The sequence below is a fragment of the Chiloscyllium plagiosum genome, unplaced genomic scaffold (genome assembly GCF_037043375.1).
Source record: "Chiloscyllium plagiosum isolate Xiang-an unplaced genomic scaffold, Cpla_swu_hap1 HiC_scaffold_13, whole genome shotgun sequence".
NCBI classification, from domain to species: domain Eukaryota; kingdom Metazoa; phylum Chordata; class Chondrichthyes; order Orectolobiformes; family Hemiscylliidae; genus Chiloscyllium; species Chiloscyllium plagiosum.
Genome location: NW_028270151.1, coordinates 120,108,014 through 120,123,674, shown reverse-complemented (window position 1 = coordinate 120,123,674; position 15,661 = coordinate 120,108,014).

Genomic DNA, 15,661 nt, shown 5'->3' with positions numbered 1-15,661 from the left:
TCTCTGCCCTCCCTGCCGCCCTCACTCTGTGACCCGCCCTCTCTCTGACCCCCCCCCCCCCCGTCTCTCGTGCTCTCTGTCCCCCTCTCTCTCTGTCCCCCTCTCTCGGTGCCCCTCTCTCTCTGCCCCTCCTTCTCTCTGTCCCCCCGCTCTCAGTCCGCCCCCTCTGTCCCCCTCTCTATTCCCCCTCTGTCTGTCACCCCCTCTGTCCCCCTGCCCCACTTCTACTGTATCCCCGTCCCTCTGTCCCCCTCTCTCTCTGTCCCCACTCTCTCTGGCCCCCCTCTCTCTGTCCCTCCTTCTCCCTGTACTCCCTCTGTTCCCACTCTCTCTGTCCCCCTCTATCTGTACCACCTCCCTCTCTCCCCCTCTCTCTCTGTCCCCCTCGCTGTCCCCCTCTCTCTCTGTCCTCCTCTCTCTGTCACCCCCCTCTCTTCCCCACTGCCACCCCTCTCTCTGACCCCCTCTCCCTCTGTTCCGTTCTCTCTCAGTCCCCCTCTCTCTGTCCCCCTCTCTCTCTGTCCCCCTCTCTCTGTTCCCCCTCTCTGTATCCCCATCTCTCTGTCCCCTCTCTCTGTACCCCTCTCTCTGTTCCACCTCTCTCCCCGTTCCCCTCGCTCTGTCCCCCCTCTTTCTACCCCCCTTTCTGTCCCCCATCCCTCTCCCTCTGTCCCTCTCTCTGTCCCCCCTCTTTCTATCCCCCCCTCTCTGTTCCCCCATACCTCTCCCTCTGTCCCTCTCTCTGTCCCCCCTCTCTCTGTCCCCTCTCTCTCTCTGTCACCCCTCTGTCTGTCCCCTCTCTCTCTGTCACCCCTGTCTGTCCCCCCTCACTCTGAACTCTCCTCTCCCTTCCCTCTGTCCCCATCTCTCTGTCCACCCCTCTCACTCTGGTCCCTCTCTCTGTCCCCCTTTTCTGTGCCCCCTCTTCCTCTGTCCCCCTCTCTCTCTGTCGCCCCTCTCTCTGTCCCCCTCTCTCTCTGTCTGTCAGCACTCTCTCTGACCCCCTCTCCCTCTGTTCCCTCCTCTCTTAGTCCCCCCCTCTCTCTGTTCCACTCTCTCTGTCCCCCTCTCTCTGTCTCCCCCCTCTCTGTCCCCTCTCTCTCTTTCCCCCCTCTCTCTGTGCCCCCTCTTCCTCTGTCCCCCCTCTCTCTGTCCCTCCTTCTCTCTGCTCTCCCGCTCTCAGTCTGCGACCTCTGTACTACACTCTCTGCACACCCCTGGTCCCCCCTCACTCTGTCACCCCATCTCTCTTTCTCCCCCTCTCTGTCCCCCTCTCTCTGACCCCCTCTCTCTGTTCCCCTCTCCCTGTATCCCCCTCTCTGTCCCCCTCTCTCTCTGTCCCCACTCTCTCCGTTCCCCTCTCTGTGTCCCCACTCTCTCTCCGTTCCCCTCTCTGTGCCCCCCTCTCTCTCCATTCCCACATCTCTGTCCCCCATCTCTCACCATTCCCCTCTGTCTGTCCTCTCTCTCTCTCTGCTCCCTTCCCTCTGTTTCCCCGTCCCCATCTCTCTCTCCGTTTCCGCTCTCTGTCCACCTTCTGTCTGTCCCCCCCTCTCTGTCCCCCCTCCCTATATCCCCCCTCTCTCTGTCCCCCTCCCTCTGTCCCCCTCTTTCTGTCCACCCACTCTCTGTACCCTCCTCTCCCTCTGTCCCCATCTCTCTGTCCACCCCACTCTCTCCGACCCCCTCTCTCTGGCACCCCTCTCTCTGTCCCCACTCTCTCTCTGTCCCCCTCTCTCTGTCCCCCCTCTCTCTCTCTGTCCCCCTCTCTCTCTGTCATCCCTCTCTCTTCCCCCTCTGCCCCCTCTCTCACCCCCTCTGCCTCTGTTACCTCCTCTCTCTGTCCCCCCTCTCTATGTCACCCCGCTCTCTGTCCCCCTCTGTCTGTCTCCCCATTCTCTGTTACCCCCGTCTCTCTGTCCTCTCTCTCTGTCCTCCTCTCTCTGCACACCTCTCTCTGCCCCCTCTGCCGCACTCTCTCTGTGTCCCCCACTTTCTCTGCCCCCACTCTGTATCTCCCACTCTCTGTCCCCCTCTCTCTGTGCCCCTCTCTCTCTGTCCCTCCTTCTCTCTGTCCCCCCGCTCTCAGTCCGCCCCCTCGGTCCCCTTCTCTCTTCCCCCTCTCTCTGTCAGCCCCTCGGTCCCCCTGCCCCCCCTCCCCTCTACTGTGCCCCGTCTCTCTGTCCCCCTCTCTCTCTGCCCCCACCTCTCTGTCCCTCCTTCTCCCTGTACACCCCTCTGTTCCCACTCTCTCTGTCCCCTCTCTCCGTACCACCTCTCTCTGTCCTCTCTCTCTCTGTCGCCCTCTTTCTATGCCCCCTCTTCCTCTGTCCCCCTCACTCTGTCCCCCCCTCTGTCCCCATCTCTCTAAGTCCTTCCTCTCTCTCTGTCACCCCCTTCTCTTCACCCTGCCACCCCTCTCTCTGAACCCCTCTCCCTCTGGTCCCTCCTCGCTCAGTCTCCCTCTCTCTCTGTCCTCCTCTCTCAGTCCCCTCCCTCTCTGTCCCGCTTCTCTGTTCCCCCTTCTCTCTCCGTTCCCCTCTCTCTGTCCCCCATCTCTGTCCCCCCTCTTTGTCCCCCTCTCTCTCTGTACCCCCTCTTCCTCTGTCCCCCCCTCTCTCTCTCTGTCTCTCCTACTCTCTGCCCGCCCACCCGCTCTCAGTCTGCCCGCTCTGTACCACTCTCTCTGCACCCCCTGTCCCCATCACTCTGTCACCCCATCTCTCTTTCTACCCCTCTCTGTACCCCCTCTCTGTCCCCCCTCTCTCTGTTCCCCTCTCTCTGTTCCCCCTCTCTGTCCACCCTCTCTCTGTCCCCCTCTCTGTGTCCCTCTCTCTCCATTCCCCTCTCTCTGTCCCCCCCTCTCTCTGTTCCCCTCTCTGTGTCCACCTCTCTGTGTCCCCCTCTCTCTGCCCCCTCTCTCTGTTCCCCCGTCCCCATCTCTCTCTCTCCGTTCCCCTCTCTCTGTCCTCTCTCTGTCTGTCCCCCACCTCTCTGTCCAGCCTCTCTCTGTCCCCCTCCCTCTCAGTTCCTCTCTCACAGTCTCCCCCTCTCTGTCCCCCTTCTCTCTCTCCCCCTCTCTCTGCCCCCATCTCTCTGTCCTCCCCCTCTGTCCCCCTCTCTCCGTCCCTCTCTCACTGTCCCCTCTCTCTCCCCCCTCTCTGTCCCCCTCTCTCTCTGTGCCCCCTCTTCCTCTGTCCCCCCCTCTCTCTCTCTCTGTCTCTCCTACTCTCTGCCACCCCCCCCCGCTCTCAGTCTGCCCGCTCTGAACCACTCTCTCTGCACCCCCTGTCCCCATCACTCTGTCACCCCATCACTCTTTCTCCCCCTCTCTGTACCCCCCACTGTCCTCCCTCTCTCTGTTCCCCTCTCTCTGTTCCCCCCTCTATGTATCCCCCTCTCTCTTTCCCCTCTCTCTCTGTCCCCCTCTCTCTGTCCTCCCTCTCTGTCCCCCTCTCTCCGTCCCTCTCTCTCTGTCCCCTCTCTCTCACCCCCCTCTCTGTTCCCATCTGCCAATCCCCCGTCCTCCCTCTCTCTGTGCCCCCTCTCTCTCTGTCCACCCTCTTTCTATCCCAAATCTTTCTTTCCCCCCCTCTCTGTTCCCCCATTCCCCTCCATCTGTCACCCCCTCTGTCCACCTCCCTCTGTCCCTCTCTCTCCGTCCCCCTCTCTCTGTCCCCCTCTCTCTGTCCAAAACTCTCTCTGTCCCCCCTCTCTCTCCGTTCACCTCTCTCTGTCCACGCTCTCTCTGTCCCCCTCTCTCTGCACCCCCTCTCTCTCCGTTCGCCTCTCTCTGTCCCCCCTCTCTCTGTCCCCCCCTCTCTCCGTTCACCTCTCTCTGTCCCCGCGCTCTCTGTCCCCCTCTCTCTGTCTCCCCCCTCCCCGTTCCCCTCTCTCTGTCCCCCTCTCTCTGTCCCCCCTCTCTCTCCGTTCCCCTCTCTCTGTCCCCCATCTTTGTCCCCCCTGTATGTCCCCCTCTCTCTCTGTGCCCCCTTTTCCTCTGTCCCACTCTATCTCTCTCTGTCTCTCCTCCTCTCTGCCCGCCCCCCCCGCGCTCTCAGTCTGCCCGCTCTGTACCACTCTCTCTGCACCCCCTGTCCTCATCAGTCTGTCACCCCATCTCACTTTCTCCCCCTCTCTGTACTCCCTCACTGTCCCCACTCTCTCTGTTCCCCTCTCTCTGTTCCCCCCTCTCTGTATCCCCCTCTCTCTGTCCCCTCTCTCTCTGTCCCCCTCTCTCTGTCCACCCTCTCTCTGTCCCCCCCGTGTCCCTCTCTCTCCATTCCCCTCTCTCTGCCCCCCCTCTCTCTCCGTTCCCCTCTTTGTGTCCCCCCTCTCTGTGTCCCCCTCTCTCTGTCCCGCCTCTCTCACCGTTCCCCTCTGTCTGTCCCCTCTCTCTGCCCCCTCTCTCTGTCCCCCGTCCCCACCTCTCTCTCTCCGTTCCCCTCTCTCTGTCCTCTCTCTGTCTGTCCCCCACCTCTCTGTCCAACCTCTCTCTGTCCCCCTCCCTCTCCGTTCCTCTCTCACAGTCCCCCCTCTCTCTGTCCCCCTTCTCTCTCTCCCCCTCTCTCTGCCCCCTCTCTCTGTCCTCCCTCTCTGTCCCCCTCTCTCCGTCCCTTTCTCACTGTCGCCTCTCTCTCTCTCCCCCTCTCTGTCCCCCTCTCCCAATCCCCCGTCCTCCCTCTCTCTGTCTCCCTCTCTCTGTCCCCCTCTCTCTGTCCCCCCTCTCTCTCTGTACCCCTCTTTCTATCCCAAAACTTTCTTTCCCCTCTCTCTCTGTCCCCCCATTCCCCTCCATCTGTCACCCTTTCTGTCCACCTCTCTCTGTCCCTCTCTCTCTGTCCCCCTCTCTCTGTCCCCCCTCACTCTCCGACCCCCTCTCTGTGTCCCCCTCTCTCTGTCCAACCCACCCTCTGCCCCCTCTCTCTCCGTTCACCTCCCTCTGTCCACGCTCTCTCTGTCCCCCTCTCTCTGTCCCCCCTCACTCTTCGGTCCCCTCTCTCTGTCCCCTCTCTCTCTGTCTCTCCTCTCTCTCCGTTCACCTCTCTCTGTCCCCGCGCTGTCTGTCCCCCTCTCTCTGTCTCTCCCCTCCCGGTTCCCCTCTCTCGGTCCCCCTCTCTCTCTCTCCGTTCACCTCTCTCTGTCCCCGCACTCTCTGTCCCCCTCTCTCTCTCCCTCCTCTCTCTCCGTTCCCCTCTCTCTGTCCCCCTCTCTCTGTCCCCCCTCTCTCTCCGTTCACCTCTCTCTGTCCCCGCGCTCTCTGTCCCCCTCTCTCAGTCTCCCCCCTCCCCGTTCCCCTCTGTCTGTCCCCCTTCTCTCTCCGTTCCCCTCTCTCTGTCCCCCATCTCTGTCCCCCCTCTCTGTCCCCCTCTCTCTCTGTGCCCCTTCTTCATCTGTCCCCCTCTCTCTCTCTCTGTCTCTCCTACTCTCTGACCCCCCCTCTCAATCTGCCCGCTCTGTACCACTCTCTCTGCACCCCCTGTCCCCATCAGTCTGTCACCCCATCTCTCTTTCTCCCCCTCTCTGTACCCCCTCAATGTCCCCCCTCTCTCTGTTCCCCTCTCTCTGTTCCCCCTCTCTGTTCCCTCCTCTCTGTATCCCCTCCCTCTCTGTCCCCTCTCTCTCTGTCCCCCTCTCTCTGTCCACCCTCTCTCTGTCCCCCTCTCTGTGTCCCTCTCTCTCCATTCCCCTCTCTCTGTCCCCCTCTCTCTCCGTTCCCCTCGCTGTGTCCCCCCTCTCTGTGTCCCCCTCTCTCTGTCCCGCCTCTCTCACCGTTCCCCTTTCTGTCCCCTCTCTCTGCCCCCCTCGCTCTGTCCCCCGTCCCCACCTCTCTATCTCCGTTCCCCTCTCTCTGTCCTCTCTCTGTCTCTCCCCCACCTCTCTGTCCAACCTCTCTCTGTCCCCCTCCCTCTCCGTTCCTCTCTCACAGTCCCCTCTCTCTGTCCCTCTTCTCTCTCTCCCCCCTCTCTCTGCCCCCCTCTCTCTGTCCTCCCTCTCTCTGTCCCCCTCTCTCCGTCCCTCTCTCTCTGTCCCCCCTCTCTCTCCGTTCACCTCTCTCTGTCCCCGCGCTCTCTGTCCCCCTCTCTCTGTCCCCACTCTCTCTCCGTTCACCTCTCTCTGTCCCCGCTCTCTCTGTCCCCCCCTCTCTCTCCCCCCTCTCTCTCCGTTCCCATCTCTCTGTCACCCCACTATCTGTCCCCCTCTCTCCGAGCCCCTCTCTCTCTGTCCCTCGGCTCTCAGTCCGCCCACTTTTGCCCCCTCTCTCTTGCCCCTCTCTCTGTCACCCCCTCCGTCCCCCTGCCCCCCTCTACTGTGACCCCGTCTCTCTGTTCCCCCCTCTCTCACTGTCCCCACTCTCTCTGGACACCCTCTCTCTGTCCCTCCTTCTCCCTGTACCCCACTCTGTTCCCACTCTCTCTGACCCCTCTCTCTGGACCACCTCTCTGTCCCCCTCTCTCTTTCTCCTCCTCTCCCTCTGTCATCCCCCTCTCTTCCACCATGCCACCCCTCTCTCTGACCCCCTCTCCCTCTGTTCCCTCTTAGCTCAGTCCCCCTCTCTCTCTCTGTTCCCCTCTCTCTGCCCCCCTCTCTCTCTGTCCCCCCTCTCTCTTTCCCCCTCTCTCTCTGTCCCCCTCTATCTGTGCCCCCTCTTCCTCTGTCCCCCCCTCTCTCTCTATCCCTCCTTCTCTCTGTCCCCCCCCCCCACCGCTCTCAGCCTGTCCGCTCTGTACCACACTCTCTGCACCCCCAGGACCCCCCTCACTCTGTCACCCCATCTCTCGTTCTCCCCCTCTCTGTCCCCCTCTCACTCTCCCCCTCTCACTGTCACCCTCTCTGTTCCCCCTCTCTCTGTTCCCCCTCTCTCTGCCCCCCCCTCTCTGTCCTCTCTCTCTCTGTCCCCCTCTCTCTGTCCACCCTCTCTCTGTCCCCCTCTCTGTGTCCCTCTCTCACTCTGTCCCCCCTCTCTCAGTCCCCCCTCTCTCTGTCCCCCTCTCTCTCTGTCCCCCTCTCTCTCTGTCCACCCTCTCTCTGTCCCCCTCTCTCTCTGTCCCTCCTCTCTCTGACCCCTCTCACTGTCCCCCTTTCTCCCCGTCCTCCTCTCTCTGTCACCCCCCTCTTTGTCCCCATTCTCTCTGTTCACCCCCTCCCTCTGCCCCCCCTCTCTGTCCCCCTGATCTGTCACCCTCCTCTCTGTCCCCACTCTCTCTGTCACCTTCTCACTCTGTCCCTCCCTCTCCCTCTGTCCCCAACTCTCTGTCCACCCCGTCTCTGTCCCCCTTCTCTCTGTTCACTCTCTCTATTCCCCTCTTTCTCTGTCCCTCCCTCTCTCTTTCCCCGCTCTCCCTGACCGTCCCCTCTGTCCCTCTCTCTCTTTACCCCCTCTTTCATTCCACCCTCTCTCTTTCCCCATCTCTCTCTCCACACCCCTCTCTCTGTCCCCCCTCTCTCTTTTTCTCCCCTCTCTCTGTCCCCCTCTCTCTGTCTCCCTCTCTCTCTGTCACCCCTCTCTCTTCCCATTCTGCCCCCCTCTCTCTGACCCCCTCTGCCTCTGCTCACTCCACTCACTGCCCCCCGTCTCTCTGTCTCCCCGCTTTCTGTCCCCCTCTCTCTGTCCTCTCTCTCTCTGTCCCCCCTGTCTCTCTCTGTCCTCTCTCTCTGTCCTCCTCTCTCTGCACACCTCTCTCTGCCCCCTCTGCCGCCCTCTCTCTGTGACGCCCACTTTGTCTGCCCCCTCTGTCTCTCTCGCTCTCCGTCCTCCTCTCTCGGTGCCCCTCCCATCTCTCTGCCCCTCCTTCTCTCTGTCCCCCCGCTCTCAGTCCGCCCCCTCTGTCACCCTCTCTCTTTCCCCCTCTCCCTGTCCCCCCTCCGTCCCCCTGCCACCCTCTACTGCGCCCCCGTCTCTCAGTCCCCCCTCTCTCACTGTCCCCACACTCTGTCCCCTTCTCTCTTTCCTCCATCTTTCTTTCCACCCTCGCTCTGTCCCCCTCTTTCTGTACACCCCGCTCTCTGTACCCTCCTCTCCCATCTCTCTGTCCACCCCCCCTCTCTCCGTCCGCTCTCTCTCTCTCTTTCTCCCCTCTCTCTTTCCCCCCTCTCTCTGTCCCTCGCTTTCTCTGTCCCCCCCTCTCTCTGCCCCCTCTCTCTCTGTCACCCCTCTCTCTTCCCTCTTTGTCACCCCTCTCTCTGACCCCCTCTGCCTCTGTTCCCTCCTCTCACTGTCCCCCTCTCTCTGTCCTCCTCTCTCTCTGTCCCCCCTCTCTCTGTCCCCCCGCTCTCTCTGTCACCCCGCTCTCTGTCCCCGTCTCTCTGTCCCCTCACTCTCTGTCCCCCCGTCTCTCTCTGTCCCCCCGTCTCTCTGTCCTCCCTCTCTGTCCTCCTCTCTCTGCACACCTCTCTCTGCCCTCCCTGCCGCCCTCACTCTGTGACCCGCCCTCTCTCTGCCCCCCCCCCCCCCCGTCTCTCGTGCTCTCTGTCCCCCTCTCTCTCTGTCCCCCTCTCTCGGTGCCCCTCTCTCTCTGCCCCTCCTTCTCTGTCCCCCCGCTCTCAGTCCGCCCCCTCTGTCCCCCTCTCTATTCCCCCTCTCTCTGTCATCCCCTCTGTCCCCCTGCCCCACTTCTACTGTATCCCCGTCCCTCTGTCCCCCTCTCTCTCTGTCCCCACTCTCTCTGGCCCCCCTCTCTCTGTCCCTCCTTCTCCCTGTACTCCCTCTGTTCCCACTCTCTCTGTCCCCCTCTATCTGTACCACCTCCCTCTCTCCCCCTCGCTCTCTGTCCCCCTCGCTGTCCCCCTCTCTCTCTGTCCTCCTCTCTCTGTCACCCCCCTCTCTTCCCCCCTGCCACCCCTCTCTCTGACCCCCTCTCCCTCTGTTCCGTTCTCTCTCAGTCCCCCTCTCTCTGTCCCCCTCTCTCTCTGTTCCCCTCTCTCTGTTCCCCCTCTCTGTGTCCCCATCTCTCTGTCCCCTCTCTCTCTGTACCCCTCTCTCTGTTCCACCTCTCTCTCCGTTCCCCTCGCTCTGTCCACCCTCTTTCTATCCCCCTTTCTGTCCCCCATCCCTCTCCCTCTGTCCCTCTCTCTGTACCCCCTCTTTCTATCCCCCCCTCTCTGTCCCCCATACCTCTCCCTCTGTCCCTCTTTCTGTCCCCCTCTCTCTGTCCCCTCTCTCTCTGTCACCCCTCTGTCTGTCCCCTCTCTCTCTGTCACCCCTGTCTGTCCCCCCTCACTCTGAACTCCCCTCTCTCTGTCCCCTCTCTCTCTGTCTCTCCTCTCTCTCCGTTCACCTCTCTCTGTCCCCGCGCTCTCTGTCCCCCTCTCTCTGTCTCCCCCCTCCCGGTTCCCCTCTCTCGGTCCCCCTCTCTCTCTCTCCGTTCACCTCTCTCTGTCCCCGCACTCTCTGTCCCCCTCTCTCTCTCCCTCCTCTCTCTCCGTTCCCCTCTCTCTGTCCCCCTCTCTCTGTCCCCCCTCTCTCTCCGTTCACCTCTCTCTGTCCCCGCGCTCTCTGTCCCCCTCTCTCAGTCTCCCCCCTCCCCGTTCCCCTCTGTCTGTCCCCCTTCTCTCTCCGTTCCCCTCTCTCTGTCCCCCATCTCTGTCCCCCCTCTCTGTCCCCCTCTCTCTCTGTGCCCCTTCTTCATCTGTCCCCCCCTCTCTCTCTCTGTCTCTCCTACTCTCTGACCCCCCCTCTCAATCTGCCCGCTCTGTACCACTCTCTCTGCACCTCCTGTCCCCATCAGTCTGTCACCCCATCTCTCTTTCTCCCCCTCTCTGTACCCCCTCAATGTCCCCCCTCTCTCTGTTCCCCTCTCTCTGTTCCCCTCTCTCTGTTCCCTCCTCTCTGTATCCCCTCTCTCTCTGTCCCCTCTCTCTCTGTCCCCCTCTCTCTGTCCACCCTCTCTCTGTCCCCCTCTCTGTGTCCCTCTCTCTCCATTCCCCTCTCTCTGTCCCCCTCTCTCTCCGTTCCCCTCGCTGTGTCCCCCCTCTCTGTGTCCCCCTCTCTCTGTCCCGCCTCTCTCACCGTTCCCCTCTCTGTCCCCTCTCTCTGCCCCCCTCGTTCTGTCCCCCGTCCCCACCTCTCTATCTCCGTTCCCCTCTCTCTGTCCTCTCTTTGTCTCTCCCCCACCTCTCTGTCCAACCTCTCTCTGTCCCCCTCCCTCTCCGTTCCTCTCTCTCCCCCCTCTCTCTGCCCCCCTCTCTCTGTCCTCCCTCTCTGTCCCCCTCTCTCCGTCCCTCTCTCTCTGTCCCCCCTCTCTTTCCGTTCACCTCTCTCTGTCCCCGCGCTCTCTGTCCCCCTCTCTCTCTCCCCCCTCTCTCTCCGTTCCCATCTCTCTGTCCCCCCACTATCTGTCCCCCTCTCTCCGAGCCCCTCTCTCTCTGCCCCTCCTTCTCTCTGTCCCTCGGCTCTCAGTCCGCCCACGTTTGCCCCCTCTCTCTTGCCCCTCTCTCTGTCACCCCTTCCGTCCCCCTGCCCCCCTCTACTGTGCCCCCGTCTCTCTGTTCCCCCCTCTCTCACCGTCGCCACTCTCTTTGGACCCCCTCTCTCTGTCCCTCCTTCTCCCTGTACCCCAGTCTGTTCCCACTCTCTCTGACCCCTCTCTCTGGACCACCTCTCTGTCCCCCTCTCTCTTTCTCCTCCTCTCCCTCTGTCATCCCCCTCTCTTCCCCCATGCCACCCCTCTCTCTGACCCCCTCTCCCTCTGTTCCCTCTTAACTCAGTCCCCCTCTCTCTCTCTGTTCCCCTCTCTCTGCCCCCCTCTCTCTCTGTCTCCCCTCTCTCTTTCCCCCTCTCTCTCTGTCCCCCTCTATCTGTGCCCCCTCTTCCTCTGTCCCCCTCTCTCTCTCTATCCCTCCTTCTCTCTGTCCCCCCCCACCCACCACTCTCAGCCTGCCCGCTCTGTACCACACTCTCTGCACCCCCAGGACCCCCCTCACTCTGTCACCCCATCTCTCGTTCTCCCCCTCTCTGTCCCCCTCTCACTCTCCCCCTCTCACTGTCACCCTCTCTGTTCCCCCTCTCTCTGTTCCCCCTCTCTCTGCCCCCCCTCTCTGTCCTCTCTCTCTCTGTCCCCCTCTCTCTGTCCACCCTCTCTCTGTCCCCCTCTCTGTGTCCCTCTCTCACTCTGTCCCCCCTCTCTCAGTCCCCCCTCTCTCTGTCCCCTTCTCTCTCTGTCCCCCTCTCTCTCTGTCCCCCTCTCTCTGTCCCCCTCTCTCTCTGACCCTCCTCTCTCTGACCCCTCTTACTGTCCCCCTTTCTCCCCGTCCTCCTCTCTCTGTCACCCCCCTCTTTGTCCCCATTCTCTCTGTTCACCCCCTCCCTCTGTCCCCCCTCTCTGTCCCCCTGATCTGTCACCCTCCTCTCTGTCCCCACTCTCTCTGTCACCTTCTCACTCTGTCCCTCCCTCTCCCTCTGTTCCCAACTCTCTGTCCACCCCCTCTCTGTCCCCCTTCTCTCTGTTCACTCTCTCTATTCCCCTCTTTCTCTGTCCCTCCCTCTCTCTTTCCCCGCTCTCCCTGACCGTCCCCTCTGTCCCTCTCTCTCTTTACCCCCTCTTTCATTCCACCCTCTCTCTTTCCCCATCTCTCTCTCCACCCCCTCTCTCTGTCCCCCCTCTCTCTCTTTCTCCCCTCTCTCTGTCCCCCCTCTCTCTGTCCCCCCCTCTCTCTGTCACCCCTCTCTCTTCCCACTCTGCCCCCCTCTCTCTGACCCCCTCTGCCTCTGCTCACTCCACTCACTGCCCCCCGTCTCTCTGTCTCCCCGCTTTCTGTCCCCCTCTCTCTGTCCTCTCTCTCTCTGTCCCCCGTGTCTCTCTCTGTCCTCTCTCTCTGTCCTCCTCTCTCTGCACACCACTCTCTGCCCCCTCTGCCGCCCTCTCTCTGTGACGCCCACTTTGTCTGCCCCCTCTGTCTCTCCCGCTCTCCGTCCTCCTCTCTCGGTGCCCCTCTCTCTCTCTGCCCCTCCTTCTCTCTGTCCCCCCGCTCTCAGTCCGCCCCCTCTGTCACCCTCTCTCTTTCCCCCTCTCCCTCCCCCCCCTCCGTCCCCCTGCCACCCTCTACTGCGCCCCCGTCTCTCAGTCCCCCCTCTCTCACTGTCCCCACTCTCTGTCCCCTTCTCTCTTTCCTCCATCTTTCTTTCCACCCTCGCTCTGTCCCCCTCTTTCTGTACACCCCGCTCTCTGTACCCTCCTCTCCCATCTCTCTGTCCACCCCCCTCTCTCCGTCCGCACTCTCTCTCTCTTTCTCCCCTCTCTCTTTCCCCCCTCTCTCTGTCCCTCGCTTTCTCTGTCCCCCCTCTCTCTGCCCCCTCTCTCTCTGTCACCCCTCTCTCTTCCCTCTTTGTCACCCCTCTCTCTGACCCCCTCTGCCTCTGTTCCCTCCTCTCACTGTCCCCCTCTCTCTGTCCACCTCTCTCTCTGTCCCCCCTCTCTCTGTCCCCCCGCTCTCTCTGTCACCCCGCTCTCTGTCCCCCTCTGTCTGTCCCCTCACTCTCTGTCCCCCCGTCTCTCTCTGTCCCCCCGTCTCTCTGTCCTCCCTCTCTGTCCTCCTCTCTCTGCACACCTCTCTCTGCCCTCCCTGCCGCCCTCACTCTGTGACCCGCCCTCTCTCTGCCCCCCCCCCCCGTCTCTCGTGCTCTCTGTCCCCCTCTCTCTCTGTCCCCCTCTCTCGGTGCCCCTCTCTCTCTGCCCCTCCTTCTCTCTGTCCCCCCGCTCTCAGTCCGCCCCCTCTGTCCCCCTCTCTATTCCCCCTCTGTCTGTCACCCCCTCTATCCCCCTGCCCCACTTCTACTTTATCCCCGTCCCTCTGTCCCCCTCTCTCTCTGTCCCCACTCTCTCTGGCCCCACTCTCTCTGTCCCTCCTTCTCCCTGTACTCCCTCTGTTCCCACTCTCTCTGTCCCCCTCTATCTGTACCACCTCCCTCTCTCCCCCTCTCTCTCTGTCCCCCTCGCTGTCCCCCTCTCTCTCTGTCCTCCTCTCTCTGTCACCCCCCTCTCTTCCCCCCTGCCACCCCTCTCTCTGACCCCCTCTCCCTCTGTTCCGTTCTCTCTCAGTCCCCCTCTCTCTGTCCCCCTCTCTCTCTGTCCCCCTCTCTCTGTTCCCCCTCTCTGTATCCCCATCTCTCTGTCCCCTCTCTCTCTGTACCCCTCTCTCTGTTCCACCTCTCTCTCCGTTCCCCTCGCTCTGTCCCCCCTCTTTCTATCCCCCTTTCTGTCCCCCATCCCTCTCCCTCTGTCCCTCTCTCTGTCCCCCCTCTTTCTATCCCCCCCTCTCTGTCCCCCATATCTCTCCCTCTGTCCTTCTCTCTGTCCCCCCTCTCTCTGTCCCCTCTCTCTCTGTCACCCCTCTGTCTGTCCCCTCTCTCTCTGTCACCCCTGTCTGTCCCCCCTCACTCTGAACTCTCCTCTCCCTTCCCTCTGTCCCCATCTCTCTGTCTACCCCTCTCACTCTGGTCCCTCTCTCTGTCCCCCTTTTCTGTGCCCCCTCTTCCTCTGACCCCTCTCTCTCTGTCGCCCCTCTCTCTGTCCCCCTCTTCCTCTGTCCCTCCTCTCTCTGTCCCCCCTCTCTATGTCACCCCGCTCTCTGTCCCCCTCTGTCTGTCTCCCCATTCTCTGTTCCCCCCGTCTCTCTGTCCTCTCTCTCTGTCCTCCTCTCTCTGCACACCTCTCTCTGCCCCCTCTGCCGCACTCTCTCTGTGTCCCCCACTTTCTCTGCCCCCACTCTGTATCTCCCACTCTCTGTCCCCCTCTCTCTGTGCCCCTCTCTCTCTGTCCCTCCTTCTCTCTGTCCCCCCGCTCTCAGTCCGCCCCCTCGGTCCCCTTCTCTCTTCCCCCTCTCTCTGTCAGCCCCTCGGTCCCCCTGCCCCCCCTCCCCTCTACTGTGCCCCGTCTCTCTGTCCCCCTCTCTCTCTCTGCCCCCACCTCTCTGTCCCTCCTTCTCCCTGTACACCCCTCTGTTCCCACTCGCTCTGTCCCCTCTCTCCGTACCACCTCTCTCTGTCCTCTCTCTCTCTGTCGCCCTCTTTCTATGCCCCCTCTTCCTCTGTCCCCCTCACTCTGTCCCCCCCTCTGTCCCCATCTCTCTAAGTCCTTCCTCTCTCTCTGTCACCCCCTTCTCTTCACCCTGCCACCCCTCTCTCTGAACCCCTCTCCCTCTGGTCCCTCCTCGCTCAGTCTCCCTCTCTCTCTGTCCTCCTCTCTCAGTCCCCTCCCTCTCTGTCCCGCTTCTCTGTTCCCCCTTCTCTCTCCGTTCCCCTCTCTCTGTCCCCCATCTCTGTCCCCCCTCTTTGTCCCCCTCTCTCTCTGTACCCCCTCTTCCTCTGTCCCCCCCTCTCTCTCTCTGTCTCTCCTACTCTCTGCCCGCCCACCCGCTCTCAGTCTGCCCGCTCTGTACCACTCTCTCTGCACCCCCTGTCCCCATCACTCTGTCACCCCATCTCTCTTTCTACCCCTCTCTGTACCCCCTCTCTGTCCCCCCTCTCTCTGTTCCCCTCTCTCTGTTCCCCCCTCTCTGTCCACCCTCTCTCTGTCCCCCTCTCTGTGTCCCTCTCTCTCCATTCCCCTCTCTCTGTCCCCCCTCTCTCTGTTCCCCTCTCTGTGTCCCACCTCTCTGTGTCCCCCTCTCTCTGCCCCCTCTCTCTGTTCCCCCGTCCCCATCTCTCTCTCTCTCCGTTCCCCTCTCTCTGTCCTCTCTCTGTCTGTCCCCCACCTCTCTGTCCAACTTCTCTCTGTCCCCGTCCCTCTCAGTTCCTCTCTCACAGTCCCCCCCTCTCTGTCCACCTTCTCTCTCTCCCCCTCTCTCTGCCCCCATCTCTCTGTCCTCCCCCTCTGTCCCCTCTCTCCGTCCCTCTCTCACTGTCCCCTCTCTCTCCCCCCTCTCTGTCCCCCTCTCTCTCTGTGCCCCCTCTTCCTCTGTCCCCCCCTCTCTCTCTCTCTCTGTCTCTCCTACTCTCTGCCACCCCCCCCGCTCTCAGTCTGCCCGCTCTGAACCACTCTCTCCGCACCCCCTGTCCCCATCACTCTGTCACCCCATCACTCTTTCTCCCCCTCTCTGTACCGCCCACTGTCCTCCCTCTCTCTTTTCCCCTCACTCTGTTCCCCCCTCTATGTATCCCCCTCTCTCTTTCCCCTCTCTCTCTGTCCCCCTCTCTCTGTCCTCCCTCTCTGCCCCCCTCTCTCCGTCCCTCTCTCTCTGTCCCCTCTCTCTCACCCCCCTCTCTGTCCCCCTCTCCCAATCCCCCGTCCTCCCTCTCTCTGTGCCCCCTCTCTCTCTGTCCCCCCTCTTTCTATCCCAAATCTTTCTTTCCCCCCCTCTCTGTCCCCCCATTCTCCTCCATCTGTCACCCCCTCTGTCCACCTCTCTCTGTCCCTCTCTCTCCGTCCCCCTCTCTCTGTCCCCCTCTCTCTGTCCAAAACTCTCTCTGTCCCCCCTCTCTCTCCGTTCACCTCTCTCTGTCCACGCTCTCTCTGTCCCCCTCTCTCTGCACCCCCTCTCTCTCCGTTCGCCTCTCTCTGTCCCCCCTCTCTCTGTCCCCCCTCTCTCTCCGTTCACCTCTCTCTGTCCCCGCGCTCTCTGTCCCCCTCTCTCTGTCTCCCCCCTCCCCGTTCCCCTCTCTCTGTCCCCCTCTCTCTGTCCCCTCTCTCTCTCCGTTCCCCTCTCTCTGTCCCCCATCTTTGTC